This window comes from Lissotriton helveticus, chromosome 6 (assembly GCF_964261635.1).
Source record: "Lissotriton helveticus chromosome 6, aLisHel1.1, whole genome shotgun sequence".
Taxonomy (NCBI): domain Eukaryota; kingdom Metazoa; phylum Chordata; class Amphibia; order Caudata; family Salamandridae; genus Lissotriton; species Lissotriton helveticus.
In genome coordinates this window covers 540,511,930-540,529,773 of record NC_136067.1, presented here as the reverse complement: position 1 = coordinate 540,529,773, position 17,844 = coordinate 540,511,930, and positions in this window count along the sequence as shown.

Genomic DNA, 17,844 nt, shown 5'->3' with positions numbered 1-17,844 from the left:
CATACACTCAATAAAAGCCTTTTGCAAAAATAAAATACTGTATTTTTTTTCAGATAAGATACATGCCTGTCTTTCATTTGTGTTCAATATTTGATGTTGAAGTGACTACATAGGAAATTGTCATTAAAGTCCTTTTATTTCTTATCTTCAAAGTGTATTGTATTTAGAAAACGTCATTATGATAATGAAAATATGTTCTAATTTATTATTGAAGTTGGATTTTTAATGAATACTTACGGAACGTAACTTTTAAAAAGTTACATTGTCTCTGCCTGAGTCTGCTGGGGGCCAATAAGCTTTAGCTCTCCAGCAACTTTAATGATGTATGAAAACTGCTCCCAGAGCAGAAAAATAGCTAGCGCCTAGTGTTACAATGGACTGGATGTGGGGCATTTGATCACTGTCAGCTTTGGAAGGACACGTGAGGTGGGCCCAGGAAGTTCATTAGCTTGAAGGGGATAGAGGTAAAGCCTGCCCATTCATAGTTTAATGTAAGGGGAGACATGAAGCGTGAACAACCTTTTTCCCCCAGCTAGACAGTAGCCGGAATGGTAACAACCACAGTTGGGGAGCGACCCTCAGAACTGGTTTAGAGTGGATACAGAAGGGCAGACTGCCCATCTCCCTGGCCACACATCTGGGTGGACCCAAGAGCTCTGGAAAAGAGAGAATGAGTTTCCCCATTTTAGATTTTGATAGTCATGGGCACTGTGAGATTTTTTGCAGTAGGACGAACAAGAACTGCTGAAAAAGTGGGTAGGATTGTCCCCTTGACCATTTATCCCATTGTTAGGGAGGGGTCAGGAGTAATCCCCACCGACTAGCTAGTGCCAACCATATATGTGGCAGACTTGCTGTATTTTATCTTATAACTGACCATTGAGCCCCTCTCTTCTTACTTTTGTAAGCACCTGGTGTGAATGTTCCCAGTCCAGGCTTACTTCTAGGGGCTTCCATCTATGTTTACTATTTAGTTAATTCTCACCTACCACAAGGGCTTCCGTCTATATCTACTATTGAGTTAATTCTCACCTACGAGGCAGTGCAATACTTCAACTTTTGTGAGCTTATCTCTCCCCGGTTCTCTTCTATGAATTGTGCGAGGCCCCCACTCAGCTTCCTCAGGGAGGTCTCTGTAGTGATTTAATGTCCAGGAGTAACTGGTTTGGTGGGTCCAGATGTGCCTGGTAAGAAAGTGCTAGTTACTTCAGCTCAAATGGCCCCTCTCAGTACTACCCCTGGAGTCACGGGGGCTCCGCCATAGGCCTGGAAAAAGTGTGCACACCTTCATCAGAATGACATTGGTTGCCAATCCAAGTACAATAATGCTTTCAAGCCCTGTCTGCAACTCCATCAATGGATTTGTCTGCCTCTTCGTTAACTGCCAGGGTGCTGTGGGCTTCTCCTCATGTGTGTCCTGCACTAAGAATGTTGGAGCCTACCCAGGGCAGCTGAGAGTTGCCATAGTTGCTTTTAAAAACCAGGCAAGAGAAAAGCTCTAAGACTTAATGTTCCACTCCATGCCAACCCATTATATGCCCCTTTTAAGAATAAATACTTGAATGTAAGAATAAACAGTTGGTCACAAACAAATCATAAAACTAAATTTAATATAGTCTTAACTCCCCATGACCAAAAATAGCTGGGTAATGGCACATCTTCATTGCATTTAACCATAACTTCTGAGTTGGCACAAAGATTGCTGGCTGAAGTACATTTCAATTTGTTGATCTAAATGGGACTTCAGAGGAAGATCTTCCAATTCTGCTAGATACATTTGTTCTTTAGCCACTTTAACTTTGCATAAGTAGGACTGAACTATTCAACTCACAGGTTGATTTAACTACAGGCTGGTCATAAGTAAGTGAAGACTCAGGAAAAAACAAAGAAGAGCATTCACCACTACACTCTTTAAACCAGGAATGATGTCGTTAAAATCTTGAATGGATATACTGCTAGATTCCTCAAAGACCCGTTTTGCGAGTCTTTAATAGCGATTCATAAGGAATCGCTATTAAGGACTTGCAAAACGGGATTCATGTAGGAATTGCAAAAAATATTGCGATTCCTACATGTTCCTTATTTGCGATTAGCAAATTGCTAATCGCAAATAAGGATGCGATTTCAAGGGTGCAGGGGTGTCCAAAGGACACCCTGTAGCACCCCTGAAAAGAGAATTTACACTGATGTTGTGCACACACATGTCCAAAGGACATGTGTGTGTGTAACATGCAACTTAGAACAAATGCATTTAAATGCATTTTTCTAAGTTTTCGCTATTTACCACGAGGTTTGACTTCGAGGTAAATAGCGGTCCTAAATTGCGAATTCGCAATTTTTAAATGTTTCATGAATAGCATTTAAGGAATCTCTAATAGAGATTCCTTAATTGCTAATCCTCGCAAATTTGCGAATTCTTTATTAGCGATTTTTGCATTTGGGATGATGAATCCCAAATGCAAAAATTGCACTCGCAAAGGGCCAGATTCTCAGAATCTGGCCCTTTTGCGAGCGCATTTCGCTTGATGAATCTGGCTGCAAGTTCATATCTTCTTGATGTTCCACAACATTCTTTTAAAATACTCAAGTATCATTCACATAAGGCAATGCAAACTGATTAAAAACAGCAAAGACTATTGAGTTCGGAAGATGTTAAAAATTGCGAGTGGGGAGTGCTGGAGCACCCCCAAAAATAACTGTGTTAGTGTTCAGAAGATGAAAGTGTAATACATATGCCTTTAAACTTTGTCAGGCTGTTTTAAGACAAATTGTTTCACATTCAGAAACGTGGTTTCTTTTATTTCTCTGACCACAAAGGGAGAGGATTTTTTTTGTAAAAGTGACTTGTTGCTGGGGTACACGAAGTGAAAGGAAAGGCTGTAGGATGTCTGTTTATTTCTAACACTTAAGATTTAAATACTTGTAAATGAACTATGGGAAAATTAAAAAAATATATATATATCAACAATTTGCTACACTTGTTCTTTGTGTGATGCTTTGATTTTTCGTAGTCCCGACGACTTCAGTGATATAATATTAATGGCAGAACCCCCACTTTGAACATTGTTTCAGCACCACTGCTCATAAGCTGAATATCACACTCTGCAGGTCCTTCTTCTGCACACTTGAGCATGAAGAGCTGCACGCGCACATCGGTATGACGCATGGTGCGGGCATCACTTCATATCTCTTCAGTGACATCTGCACCTACGCACAGAGAGAGTGCGTCGAGCTAGAACGAATTTGAAAAGTCTATTGTTGCTTGTTTATTAACACTTGGGTGCTTGTTGTTTTAAAGAAATATAGCCTTCTGATTGGAGTTGCTTTAACAAAAAAAAGAGTGTTTCCTAGATGAAACGTGCATGCCAACGAACCTTGGCAGTGCCCTGATTCTATGACCAAATTCCACAAAAAGAAATCTCGACATTTGAGGTTGGTAAAGCATTTTCTATGCTTTGAATTCTTGTGCATACCAGTGCAAAAATATGATTATCTTTGCCAAACTAAAACGAAGTTAAAAGCTTTGACTGTATGAAGAGACATAGGGAGGGCTTCACCGGTTCTAAGAAATGCATGCATTCGAATGTGTGTTGACATCGTAACGTCGAAGGAAAAGCGTGCCTTTTCATGTCAGCTAGCATGACAGCTCTGTAGGTAAATGCACCTGCTCAGAATGAATTTGGTCTCAAGCTACGTCTAAAAGGAACAACTGTTTTATCGCAGGAGCATGGCGTCAAAAGCAGCAGTGCCTTGATGCCAAATGTCTTTGGAATAGTTTAGGCCTTTTTCAACAGACATTGACCATAGTGAGTGGTACACTGCAAGTGAAGATTTTTAAGTGCTGTGGGCACTCTCTTCATAGGCCAACAGTCTGGGTAGAGAAAAGTGGCCACAGATGTTCAGTTAAGTACCTTGCGAATCATTTTAGGACCAGAAAAAGCCAAACAAATCCCAAAATATAAGCAAAAGAGCCAACAAAATCTTATATGGATTGCATTCAGTATCACCTGCTGAACTTCGAATGTGGCTGAATGTAATTATCCACACTAAATTCGATGTGCCTGACGTTCCACCTGACATCCCTTTCACAACCGATTTTTAGGACGAGCCTACTAAACATTGCATGATCTGTCTTTTGCAAGGCATATTGTGGCTTACCAACAACACAGAGATGCTTGGAGCCAGCCTGTTGCTTACCAATAATTTTTATGTTCTGTTCTGTTATGTTAAGTTATTTTAGAATAATTTATTATAGCGTGTAACTCACATCCTAAGGTGTATCTCGGTGCTTGGCAAACGGAAAGCGAAGTGCAAAAACAAATTAAAACAACCATGTTTTTAGGAGTGTTTTAAATGTATAGAAATCATGACACATCCTGATTTGCAGAGGAAGCTTGATCGAATAGAGAGGAACAAGTTGACAAAAGGATATGCTGCCCATCTGAAGGAGCGAATACGAGGGGGTTTTAATAAGACCCGACTTGAGGATCAAAGAATATCCGAGGGCTGGTATTGCCTGAGTTTAACCTTAGTTAATGCCCTATGGGTCAGACAGCATAGTTTAAAAATAACATGCTTTTTAATAGGTATCCAGTGCAGGGCTTGCAGCATTGGCGCTGAAGCAGAACAGGACGGTAGGTTACATATTAACTGAGCTCCAATATTCTGCACCACCTTTAGCTTAGCCAGCAACAAATCATTTGCTGCTACTAGGAGCACATTCACGTAGTCAAAGTGACTGGTATTCATTGCTTGGACTAGGGTTTTTCTAGAAGAGGAAGGGAGCCATTGGAAAATGTTCTTCAGAATTCGTAAGTGACAAAACAAGTGCCAAACACTGCATTGGTATGGTCCTTCAAGGACAGTATCTGATCCAGCTTGATGCCAAGATTTGTTTAACAACTTAGTTTGGACATGGGGCACGGCCTAATTTAGCAGACCACCAGTCTGGTGACCACACCTCCGGAACTTTGCCAAACAACACTATCTCAGTATTCCACTGTTTAATTGGAGACAGTTGTTAGACATCCAGCCAGCAATTGTCCTCATACAATCTTGGAAGTGTGTATTGACCATAACTGGAGGCTGCCCCAGAGTAATGACTAATTGGGTGTCATCAGCATAAGACATGATCTGAAAAAATACAGGACCTATCTGTGCGAGCGGGGCCATATAGACATTAAACAATGCCGGGCTCAGGGAAGAATCTTCCGGGCTGTCATTGTCACTCTCATTTGCCTGCTCTTTATTCATGTCGCAGCTTGTAAATCTGGTGTTTGTCCCTTCCATGGAGCATTGACCCTCTTTACCATCGCTTTGATTGGTTGGATCGCTGCTTCCGTACCTGATTTCCAAGCCCTTTTCTTTCTTTAGTGTAGAGCACTCCATTAGAGTGCATGTGTTTTTGCTGTCTTCCTTATATACTGCTCTCATCCTGAGGTCTGTGTTGCTCCCCATGCCCCTCCCTGTTGCACTGGCCCCTTCCTTCTCCCCACTGCATTCCACCACCCTCTGTGTAGCTTCTCCCACCCTCCGTGTTGACCCACCCCCACTGTCAACCCTGATCTGCTCATCCGCTGAGATATCCTGCCACAAGCAACAACTGCAGAAACCTAAACAGCTTAAAAAAACACAGTGCTGCCCAAACTTACACCCCAAATGTGAATGTTGCCACCAGTGATTTGTGAGTGGTTCTTTCAGATAAAAACGGTCTAGTTTGTATTTTTGTCTAAGCAGATTTTTCTGGGTTTTCTGGTGTGACTTGCTCTGGGGACCGGGCTCTTACGCTCTCATTTAATGCTGTGAGTTTCCTCTAGCCCTGTTAAACTCATCAACATCCAGCAGATGCAATCAAGGTTTAAGGAAGCATATTCCTTCCCCCTTGCTTTGCAGCATTAAATTAGAAAAAAATAAAAATGTTTTAAAAAGTATCGTTTACCACCTTAGCACTCCCACAGTTGCCGCAGGTCATCAGCATTTATATTTACCCCACAACTCCTCTGTTGCCCCTTAGAGAATCCATGCTGCATTCTTTAAATCAACCGTAAACATTGGCAAAGTCAATAGGTCTTGCTTAGTGTTGGGTAATGTGGAATGTAGAATGTCGGGCCTCGCGGGTTTTCCCTACGTGGAACTTGGGAGTGGGGAGGACGGCAGTTGCTGCTGATCGCAGCAGATGGATGGACATGGATAAAGGAGTACCTACCTGCCCCCTAAGTCTGTTCCCTTTTCTCTGGCAATGAACGCTCCGTCCGTCTTCCCTGCATTTCCGAGCTGGCCTCATCATTCCTGTGGCGACCGACGTGTCGATTTGATGCTGTCAGTCCCCCTCAGTGCTCAAATGTTCTTGTTGTGGCTTTCCTGCGCTGAGTAAGACGTCCGTGGCACTTGCACCACCCTGGTAAGGCGTTTGCCTGTTGCGCTGATTGTTTCTGGGGGCACTGTTAGACTGTGGGCCTTAACTGTTGGTCGGGTGACGCGTGATGCCACTTTTTTTCCCCGTGTCGTGGTGCATCCGCGTCCCCACCTCTCCTGTGCCTGATTTTCTATAGAAAACACACACATTGTGTGCGACGTGCCACTATTTTGGATTGGGCCAGAAGCCGCATATTTATATGCAGAGGCGAAATAGCACATAGTCTCCCGGTGACAAGTACACTATTGTTATCAAGGCCTGCACCTCACCTGCGCAACATCAGTAACAGGCACACCCATCTTGCGCCATGTACTATATTGTGTGTTTATTTTTGTTGGAATTTATAATTGTATATTTTCCCAAATCTTTATAAATTGTGTTACTAGTTGTGTGACTATAAACAACAAAACAGAAGCCAGTACTGCAACTTCTAATTCAAGAATAAATTCAGTTTCTGCCCGCAAAGAATTAAACTAAGTGCGAGTTTGAACAAATCTGTTCAAACTCGCTCTTAGTTTAATTTTTGCGCGCAGAAATTCAATTCATTCTTGAATTAGAAGTTGCAGTACTGGCTTCTGTTTTGTTGTTTATTGATAGAGAGGCATGGCCTTACTGTGGGAAGCCCACACCCAGTGTTGTTTTCTCACTAGTTGTGTGACAGCAACTCACCCACACAATTTCACAATGGATCGAATTTCTGCACCTCCACCTTTTTTAGATGCCATTGATGGTGATACTTTTATTTCTAAAAAAGAAGGCACTTTTAGTCTACAATTTGGGTGCTGAAGGCAGGAATATTTTGAAAACTTTACCATTAGAAGTCGTTAGCACCCATGTTAGTGGAGTTAATGACGACGATTCCATGTTGATGCATGATTATGCATCTATCATCAAAACACTTCACAAGAGATTTACCCAAAGAAGAATGTTGTATTGGAACGCCACAAATCTTTACAACAAGCGCAGATTCCTGGGGAATCAATTGATGATTTTGTCGCCTCTCTACGAACGTTGGCCGCTACTTGTAATTACAGAGAGTTCAAAGATGAGATAATTTGTAATCAATTAATTGAAAGTACTATCAATAAGAAAGTCTAAGAAAAACTACTCTTGATTGAGGATCCCGATCTTGAAACTGCCCTTAGACTCACCAGGGGCATTGAACATTCACAATTGTGCATGCGAGAGAAGAATGACACAACCAAGTTCGATGAAGTTAAACTGTTAAGTGCCAAATGTGTCTCCAAACCTGCCAAGGGAATCCCTAGTCAACTTTTTGTAACGATTCCCATTAAAGCACACAATCCCGAGACACTATCTAGTAAATTCACAATGGATCCAATTTCTGCACCTCCACCTTTTTTAGATGTCATTGATGGTGATACTTTTATTTCTAAAAAAAGAAGGCACTTTTATTCTACAATTTGGGTGCTGAAGGCAGGAATATTTTGAAAACGTTACCATTAGAAGCCGTTAGGACCCATGTTAGTTGGGTTAATGACGGCAATTTCATGTTGATTGATGATTATGCATCTATCATCAAAACACTCGACAAGAGATTTAACCCCAAGAAGAATGTTGTATTGGAACGCCACACATTTTTGCAACGAGCGCAGATTCCTGGGAAATCAATTGATGATTTTTTGCCTCTCTAAGAACGTTGGCCGGTACTTGTAATTACAGAGAGTTCAAAGATGAGATCATTCGTAATCAATTAATTGAAAGAACTATCAATAAGAAAGTCCAAGAAAAACTACTCTCCATTGAGGATCCTGATCTTGAAACTGCCCTTAGACTCACCAGGGGCATTGAACATTCACAATTGTGCATGCGAGAGAAGAATGACACAACCAAGTTCGATGAAGTTAAACTGTTAGGTGCCAAATGTGTCTCCATACCTGCCAAGGGAAGCCCTAGTCAACTTTCTGTAATGATTCCCATTAAAGCACACAATCCCGAGACACTATCCAGTAAGACCAAATCTAACAGAACTAAACTTGTGTGTTTTAGATGCAGTAGCAAATCCCATCTGGGGAACGCAAGATTTTGTTTTGCTCTCAATCAGACTTGTTTCAAATGTGGTAGAAAGGGACATCTTGCATGGATGTGCAATGCAACATCTTCTCACGAATCTTTCATGCTCACTATCAAAGCCATTGAGAACAGTCCGAACAGTTCAGATGAGGAGAACTATGAGTTACTAATGCTATCCTCTTCATCTGTGCACACTGAGGTGGAACTCGGAGTATCTGCTTGACTAGAATCTTGCAAGAGAAAATCTCTGATTTGTGTGGTCGATGTGAACAATAGGAAAATCAACTTTTTGGCTGATTCTGGTTCTCCTTTTACACTTATAAACCAGAAGGATTTTAGTGAGTTGGCGGACATACAATTATAGCATTCTAGTATAAAGATCTTTTCTTATGGGGGCAGGAGGGTGGATGTCTTAGGGAAATGTGAGGGAAGTCTTGTGTTTGAAGGGAATTCTGCCAATGGATCCCTTTATGTAGTGAAAGAAGGTGCTAATTTGTTGGGGTGGCATGAACAAGGGGAGTTAGGAATAATTTTGGACCCAACTATCCTGACATGATGTTATCAAAGCAGAGAACGATTGAATCCTGTAGTGTATCCATGCCAATTTCTTCGTCCTGTACAGGGATAGTTGGACATTTGAGGGCTGATGATTGGATCTGCAACTATCCCGAAGTGTTAAGCGAACACTTGGGCAAGTTGAAGGGCTTCCAACACAGAATCATTCTGCTCATGCTTTCTTGCTCATAGAGAGCGGAAAGTACCTCTAAGCTTGCGTAATGAGTTGAAATTGGAGTTAAAAAGGTTGTGTGACATGGGGATAAATGAGCCGATTGAGGGGTCTGAGTGGTTGGGGCCCATAGTTTTGGCGTGCAAGGCTGACAAGTCCATGAGACTTTGTGTGGACTTATGCGACCTTAACTTCAGCATTTGGATTGATCGCCAACCCTTGCTGAACATTAACAAAATGTTGGCAACATTGGATGGTGCAACATATTTCACCTCCTTAGATGTTTGCTCAGCGTACCATCAAATTGAGTTGCGTGCGGATTCCAGACATATATTTAAACAAAAAGAGAGTAAGGGTAAGTAGGTCACTCCTATACCCCTGTAAATTATATAACGACAACATAAGAGTGACTCATGGTGCTCCAATAGTCTTATAAGCCATAGGCAACCAAAACAGAAGAAAAAGTGAACCAGTGATATGCACAAGGAAAAAGAAGGAAACCTTATTTCTTAAAAGAACCCTCACTCACCAGCCTAGGGTTCCCACTGGGGGCACCGAATGTACCCCCAGTGTGCTGCAACGCCTGATTTACAGTGGAGCTGGTTTGTAGATGGGATCATACAAGGTGCTAAAGTGAAGTGTGTGAAGATTAAAAGATAACAGCTGTACCCTAAATAATTTTATTAAATGGTCAAGTGGTACCAATAAAAATTGATAGTTGGGCACTTAGTGGTCTGGTTATTTAAACCACTGTGTCCTCAGAAGTGTAGGTCGACATGTTTCAGCTGTTTATTGCTATATTCAGCTCAGCTTTCTTCAGGACCAAAAAATATCCCCGGTGGTCCATGCACGCTAAGGCGTGGCCTCTCCGTGAGGATATATATGTGAAAGTGGGAAGATAACTCACGGATTTACCCGTGTGGGCACTCATAGAAATCACCAGGTGCCAGAACCTGCAAAATATGAAATCAATGTGTTACATGATATCACAATTATCCCATGATTTAAGGCCCCAATTTTTTTTTAACCAGAATTCCATTACACTCATCATTAGTGCAAACAATTGACATAATGGTTCCTCCTTTGCAACACTGTGTTGTCGATTATACAGCAAATAAAGTCATATTGCAATAATCATTTGTTTCAGTCCCTTGTTAATAGGGTAACTGAGCAATTCCTATTCGGAATAGAAAAAATACTGCTGGCCGGCAGACAAATAATTAAAGGTCTGCCCCCCAGGGATTGCGTGTGAGTAAATGACATGCTATTAGTTATCGTTTTGTGCCCCGTTAAAAAAGCTTATTTGAAAAAGACTCCCTCCCAAACTGGAGAGAGACATTATTAATACTAGAAGACAAAGGCGTACTCACTGCACGAGGGTACTAAGCATGCCACATGGGTCTGCGGTCGGTTGGCATGGTTGCGGATAAGGTACTGGGAATACGTCCAAAACTTTTCACTACAAAACTCAGAAATTGGAGTTCTCACCCTCAAGTTCCTAGATGTGAAAGTCGAAAGCAAATTTGAATGTTTCATGGATGAAATGTTGCCTACTATGGCAAAATCATTGTATTTAAAGTTTCGTTGTGGCATTCTACAAATTAAATCTAACACATCAAAATGGGCTTGTAATAAGGGTTCTACAGGGAATGTTTTGCTAGAAACTTGTGAACTGTGTGATATTGGCACAAGGGAGGATGGGTCTCATGTTTTATTTGTATGCCCGGCATACCTACATATTAGGAAAAAGTGGGTAAAGCCTATCTGTCGCCTTTTAGACTTCAGACATATTAAGGAAGCGGAAAGAGTGTTCAAAGGTGACACATCACAGACCATCGTCTTCAGCTTAAGCCGCTTTTTCCTTGCGGGGGGCAATAGTCCGAAAAAGACGAGGCTTAAAATTGTAGTTGTAATAGCTGGTCCAGTAAGGATAAGACACTAATTATTTATATTAAACTGACCGAACGAGACCAAGTGTAGAGGGCGGGTCTGTTATTGAAGCACTATTTATACACTTCAGCTTGCAATATGTAATGGATGTACCACCCTTTAAACTGTATATGATTTGAATTCCGTATTGTTTTTATAATGCTAGTAGCATCAATTAATAATAGCACCTGGTATCTTTTAACACTATTCATTATATTTATTGTCTGAAATTCTTAATATTGTATTCCCTCCCCCCATTTATGCTCGCATTGCACAAACCTGATGGATTGACTCTAATAGTGCGCTTGTAATTATTAATGTCTGATAAAACTGTGTGTCCCTTTAGAGATGAATTTGTATGAGGCCATGGTTTGTTCATGTGTTGTTTTTCTTATTTAGATACTGATATTGCTTGAACTTGATGGATGTTTTAAGAGATTGTCTTGTATTATTGTATGACTCTTTTATGGTTTGTTTTAACCGAAATAAAGATTTGAACGAAAAAAGCTTATTTGAAAAAGACGCCCTTCCAAACTGGAGAGAGACATTATGAATACTAGAAGGCAATGGCGTACTCACTGCACGAGGGTACTAAGCGTGCCACATGGGTCTGTGGTCGGGGTTAATCTTCACGTTGCTACTGATCTGGAAAACACTGGTATGTGAATGGTAAAAACGCTGCCGGCAGGGTTGTGAAATCAATGCAAGAGTTCATAGTCAAAGCATACGCCAACGCGTCCTACTTACTCAGCTCACAACGACTCCCCGCGTCTGAACTATTCGGAACATAACCGCAGCCCGAAGAATGCTTGATCGGGCCGCGATACGGAAGTAAAAGGTATTTGGGCTGTGTCACGTGACCGACGTGTAACAACGTCATCACGGACTCGATCTTAAAGCTACAGTAACTTTCTTAACGTCAACTTAGTGCTTTCATTGTCGTTAATACAGTTATTAAACCGACCGGACCATCTTTCATCACTGCCCGTTTCTTTGAAATACAATTCAGAGTACAATATTGTTATATAATGTTTCGTGCTAACGTTCTAACAGACATTGTAGACCACGAAAAAACATTTTAAGAAGAAGTTCAATACGATGTTATTATCCTCTGAGTTAAGCACCGACATAAGAAATATGTCTGGGAATCTCTTACGATTGTACAAAGACCCTGGGACAATAAGGGGCCGTTTTTGTCTTTTTTTCTTTTTTTCAACAAAACTTTATTTAGAACAACCATCAAACATAATGATATAAGGCTGATAAAAAGATCAGTTTGTCGCCAAAAGGTAGTGGTGACTGTTGGTTGCATACCTTAGTGCATACCAGCACAATTTCTGAGACACAGGTAAAAAGAGGGTCCAGATTGTCTAAACGGATGAGGTTGACAGATTTGGCTTAACAGACATTTACAATGGTTATCAATACTTTCTAAGACCAAGAGTTCAGAATATGTGGAGCCAAATAAATGTCTTAAAGAATTTGTCAGTAGCTTTTTCAGCGTCTCATCACTGTACCCGAAGGGGTATCGTCATTTAAACCCGACAGGTGACTGGAAAGGCGGTAAATCCACCTTTGCTCTTTCTCAAACAAACTACTGTCAGAGCCCTGAAGAAGTTGTTCAATAACTGTCCACCTGATGACATTCGGGGTGTGTTTTGACTGTAGTAAGTGTGTTGTCAATTTTATGTTGCTCTTCTGACATCGGATGTTGCTCCGATGTTCACAGATACGGAGTTTAATCCGTCTTTTCGTCATTCCTACATATCTCAGCCCGCAATGACAGGTACGTAGATAAACAACATTGCAAGAATTGCAGTTTGTATGGTTGCGCTGATGCCATTGTTTCCCAGGTTCAAGGGTCAATACTTTAGTGTTAGTTCTTAAATGACATACACTGCATCCACCGCAGGGGTAATGACCAGTGATTGGAGGTAGGCCCCAAGTGTTTAGCACACTAGTGGTATTCTCTTTTTGTTGTTGTTTTGGGGGCGACTGTGGACCAAAGAGTCCTTCAGACTCCTTGCCCGTTTGTACGAAAACAGGGGCTTCTCCCAATCATGGTTGGTGCTTGTAAGTGTTCTCCAGTTTTTGTTGATGCAACGACTTACAGCATTGGACGCTGTTGGAACTGGCCCTTCTTGCAGGGTCATCCCCAAACTTTTTGCTTCTCCCTCCCCTATTTTTCCTGACCAGTGGCTGTTGGCAATAGGACTCTGCACACTTTACCACTGCTGATCAGTGATAAAGTGCATATGCTCTCTGTGTAAATTGTTATTGTGATTGGATATACATGATTGGCATATTTGTCTCACCATGAAGTCCCTAGTAAAGTATACTGGGTGTGCCAGGGCTGGTGATGACAAATGCTACTAGTGGGCCTGCAGCACTGATTGTGCCACCCACATGAGTAGCCCTAAAATGGTGTCTCAGGCCTGTCACCGCAGTGCCTGTGTGCAGTCTGTGAACTGCCATGTCCTCCTGGTCAGTGTCCCCACTGACCAGGCCCAACCCTTCCCTTTTTGTGCACATTGGTCACCCCTATGGAAGGCCCAAGGCACCCCCTTGGGCAGGGTGGAGTGTATGTGAAAGGTAGAGCATGTACTTGTGCGGGTGACATGCTCTGGTAGTGAATTACAGCCATTTTCGTTTTTCACTGCTGCAAGGCTATCTTGCTCCATAGGCTATCATGGGGGATGCTGCCATAGGAACAAGATAGGACATAAAAGTCTGGTATCCCTGAACTCAGAATTGAATAACACATCTTTTAGGAAAGGTGTTTTTTAACTCCTGTGTTTGAGAATAGCACTTTTAGAAAGTTGTTGTTCTCTTGTCTGACCTTTCTGTGTGCCTTGGCCTGTTTGTGGATTGACTGTCTGGTTTGAGAGTGACAGGGGCTGGGGATTCCCAGGAGGCTGGCTGAGTCAGCCCTAGGCTGAATGACTACATTTGCAACTTGAGTGGTGGGAGGAGTTAGCACCTGGGACTGAATAGGACTGTGCCCGCCCCCGCAGTGCTGACTCCACCCCCTGTGGTGTGTCTGATGCCTCTGCCCTGCACTGTGAAAGGAGAGAAGGAATCATGTCAACAAAGTGCTCCAGGGCTGTGCTTTCCCTCCACAAAGCTGGCTCCACCTCCTGATAGGCGGCTGATGACCCTGCCCCTCTCTCTGAAAGGAAGGGAGAGGCCAGGAAAACAAAGTGCTCAAGGAACACCCAGAACTAGTTCAGGCCGGGCTCAGGGCCCACTTTCACAAAGAGAACAAAGACTTTTAGGGGTATAAGTACAGGACCCCTGACAACAGAAAATTAGATCATCCTGGAATCAAGAAGGAACCTCTGCCAAGGAGAAAACTGAAACTGAAGAAGAAAGATTGTTGCTCTGCTGGATTGCCCTGCTGTTGCTTTGCTGCCAAGGAGAGGGGAAGGACTTTGCTGTGTGCTGTGTCCCCTTGCTTGAAGGAATCTTCAAGGGCCTGAGAAGAGCTGGCTCCCTGTTTTGAAGTCCCAGGCACAAAAGGACTTCACCCCCAGCTTCCCCTGAGCTCTACTGAGAGAGTTCTGTCCTTCCTGAAGTGTGTGGCTCATGTGTGGTGCATCTGTAAGTTGTACCTGTGCTGGGAAGCTGGAAACTAAGCTTTAAAGACTTTGCTCCAGAAACGTCGCATCGCTCGCCGCGGAGCGCATCCCCGACAGTGTGAGGCAATACCCGCCGCTACGAAGGTCAAGATCGTCGCAGCGCCTGTTGCAACTGTCAGAGCCGTCGCATCCGTCGCTTGCAGGTCGCACCCGATCGGTGCGGGAAGCCTAACATCGCTGCGAGTGTCGTCGCAGAGCCTGTCCTCGCTGGGTGAGATCGCTGCACCGCCTGCTTAGACCGCATCACGTCGCTGACAAAATTGTGTGTTTGCATGAGTTATTGAGGAAGAACAACAGGTTTGTGTTGAGTGCGCAGTGTGAAAATAGTTTTGAATGCATCAAAAGGGAGATTGTGTTGGCCCGACCTCTAAAACCATTTAACATTAACAACGTATCTATTTTGTCTGCTGATGCTAGTAGTGTGGGTTTTGGCACTGTCCTTATGCAGAGGTGGCAAGACAGCTCTAAGGAAACCATCGCATTCGCCTCACGCGCATTGCAAGGGGCAAAAAGCACTTACTCCACCATTGAAAGAGAAGCTCTGGCTTTGTGGTGGGGCATGCAACATTTCAAGAATTTCCTTTGGGGGAACATTTTCGCCCTCAGATCTGATCACAAGCCACCAGTGGACCTCTTCACCACTAAAGGTGGTGGTAGAGCTACTCCACGTATCACCAAGTGGCAGTATAGATGGAAGGAGTTTCACTACAAACTTGAATATGAGGCTGGTGCTAAGAATCTTATGGCTGATTGTCTATCTAGGTTACCTCAGATTGACACTTCTGAAGGGAAAGAATATATTGACGATTTGGAGATAGTGTGTCTAGTATCTTTGGTGAATGATGTTGTAAAGGTGCTGTTTCTGATGATGTGGACCTTAAGGCAGTGGAAAACTTTATTTCTGTTGGTTGGCCCAATTGTAGGGACAACCCCACTGAGTTAATTGCTTATAGGAGAGTAGGAGAAGAATTGTCTATGGTGGGTGGTATTTTGCGCAGAGGTGGTTTGTTGGTAGTCCCCTGATGTTTGTGTAAGAGAATTTTGGACCTGGCTCACGAAGGTCACCTGGGGATTCTGGCCATGAAACTGGGAGTAAGGGAAGACTTTTGGTGACCAGGAGTGCATAGAGCTATTGAGCATTATGACATGATTGCTGCATGTGCGTCCTTAGCGATAAGACTCAAGTTACTTGCCCTTCTCCTGTGGATCCAGTTATTGTCAAGATTACCTCATGGTGTAAACTTGCTTTTGACATTGCGGGACCTTTCGGAGTCACGGGTTGTTCTCCCAAATATGTTTTGGTATTGAAGACTATATGTTCAAGTAGCCAAAGGTGAAGTTTGTTGATAAAGTAACTACTGAAGTTGTAATAACATTTTTCAAAGATGTTTTTTTTTTCGGGGAGGGATTTCCAGAAGAGTTGGTGACGAACAAAGGGACACAACTGGTGTCCAGGGAGACGGAAAATTGTGTTGCTGAGAATAGCATCAGACATGTTTTGACGTTCCTTTACCACCCAAATAGTAATGGTTTGGTGGAGCGCTTAAACCGCATGATTAAAGTTCAGTTGCAGTTGGCTTTTGTGAACGAGTTGCATTGGAGGATAGCGGTTGAGGACATGTTAAGGGAATCGAGGACTACACCCCACATCAGTACCGGTATTTCGCCCTTTACTCTTTTGAGAGGTAGAGTGGCTGGATCTAAATTAAACAAAGATTGGATGTCCAGGAAATAAATAGAGGAGAGGAAGTTGGAAAGAGTGGCACATGTGAGCGCTGCTGTGCAGAAGAAGTACAGCACCAGAGATGTGTGTGGTAGAGCATCCCCGATATGTGTTGGTGATTGGATGAAAATTTTAAAAACCTGGTTTAATTCGTAAGGGATTGTCTTGTTTCTCTGCACTTGTTCGCGTCAGGGCAGTGAAGGATTGTGTGATCATTTTGGTGAATGGTAAGATTTTGAATGAGAGTGTGGTTTCGGTTGGGCCAAAAACTAAGGCTGCATATGTGAAACATAAATTGGGTGGACAGGTGGATTCCAGTCCGGCACTTTGCGTTAGTGTGCCTTCCAATGATCATGGACGGACAGACCCCAGCCCTGTGAACCATAGCAGGGTGTCTTCCAGGGTTAAGACAACTCCTGCTAGATTCAAGGATTATTGTAGGTTCTAATTGTACCTTTATTTTCTTATTTATTTACTTTTTTATTTATTCAGCATTTGCTTTTGTTGTTTCTCCTAATGTGCACTCTTTTGTGATTTCTCTTTTCATTATTATAACTTATTTTTCTCTTTTCTTCAGTGAAGGAAGGGGGGGTGTTGGGTAATGTGGAATGTAGAATGTGGGGCCCGCCGTATTCCCTGCCTGGAACTCGGGAGCGGGTAGGACGGCAATTGCTTCTGATCGCAGTTGATGGATGGACATGAATAAAGGAGCGCCTACCTGCACACCGAGTCCACTTCCTTTTTACTAAGGTAAGAGTTATTGGCTTTGCCAATGTCCTTAGGAATATGGTAGAGCAGCATGCCTGTTGTGCAGCATGCCTAAAGCTTACAAAAAAGTGCTATGACAGGGCCAGCGCTGGACTTGTCAAATCACTTTTTTCTTCTCCTGGCAGGTAGCAGGGGGTTGTAACACTGACAGCTGTGGATAGTGGGAGGGAAAGGGCAACATGGAAAATGGGAGGGAGGGCAATGGAGGGAAGTAGCAACTCAGACAAGGGGAGGGTGGGTGTGAGAGATAAGAAGCAAGACGTACAACAGGACGGTGAACAGTGGGGTGTGGGAGGAAAGAAGCAACTTAGACAAAAGGGGTAGGAGTGGAAGAAGCAACACGGACAAGGAGGACAGTGTAGAAGAAAAGAATACATCAATCACATCGTGAGCAGTGGAAGGACAGGAATCAAGATGAAAAAAACAGTGCTTGGTGCATGCTCCACACGAGAGAAGAGTAACCAAAGCTGGCACACTCTGGCCAATTAAGAGGCGTAAATAACAGTGACAATGAAGCCAATGAATAGCAAACAATGGAAGGGCTCCAAGCCCCTAGTTGTATACAATATCTCATGAAAGCAACAGTACATACACACTGTCTTAGGCAAGA